Source organism: Panthera onca, chromosome B1 (genome assembly GCF_046562875.1).
Source record: "Panthera onca isolate mPanOnc1 chromosome B1, mPanOnc1 haplotype 2, whole genome shotgun sequence".
Lineage (NCBI taxonomy): Eukaryota > Metazoa > Chordata > Mammalia > Carnivora > Felidae > Panthera > Panthera onca.
The window spans coordinates 60,879,427-60,880,455 of record NC_138342.1 but is presented as its reverse complement, the minus strand read 5'-3'; positions in this window follow the sequence as shown (position 1 = coordinate 60,880,455).

The window sequence follows — 1,029 nt, the reverse complement described above, 5'->3', positions numbered from 1 at the left end:
TTTTATAGAAAGTTTTTTCCAGGTTTATCTATTTTTGGCTTAGTTTGGGCAATATAGTCTTATATATAATTATGTCTATAAATACAAATATGCATACACATATATGTATTATATATTTCTGTAGAAAACCTCTTTTCTTTCTTTTGAAGTACTCTTCCATTAGAGTAGTTGGAAAAAATATAAAACAGTAGAACTCTTCCAAGCCTTAAGAAAAACCATTAACATTGAAAATAATTTTGTTTTGGTTTCCCGGAATTATTTCTTCGAAGAGTGATTAATCCATTCAGTCAGCAAGTAGTTAGTGACCAACTACTATGCGCTGGGTAAGGTTCTAGATGGTTGTGGAGACAACAGTGAGCAAGACAAAAGTCCCTGCCCTTGTGGTGGTGCCTCATGACTAGCTTTTCCCTTGTTTTTTGTTTTTTTGTTTTTTTGTTTTTTTGTTTTTTTTTGTTTTTAATGCATGAGGTGGTTGTCTTTGTTGTAAATTGATTGTTTCTTCTCGAAGTGCTTGAAAGTAGGTGTGAATGAATAGAAGGGGCATGGAATATTCCTGGCAAGATCTGATTTTATAGTGCCTTTTTGGGTTATGTAATGGAATTAAACACACCTCTTAATTCAGGAACAAAATACACAAAAGATTATTTGATGATCCTACAACTTATACAGTAGTATTCCAGTTTCTAACATAGCCTATTTATAAAAACCTTTCGGTTAGGAAATAAAATGTGTACATATTAGTTCATGGGTATTTATTGAATACCATTTTTCTAATTTGAGCTAGTTGAATCTCCTGCAAAAAAACAAGGTTGAAGGTTGGCTTACAACTAGAAATCCTAACATTTCTGGTACATTTATTTATTCTGTAGAAATCTCATTACCTGGATAAAGGCAAAAGTATTGATTTCTAGTTTTGAGCCCAGATCTTTATTCTCTCCCGCCTTCCTGTCTTCTGTGTTCTGCTCTTTTTCCCTTCCTGTGTTAGTTTCCTTGGCTTAGGCAGAGCAGTAGTGCTGATCTTGATTTGGG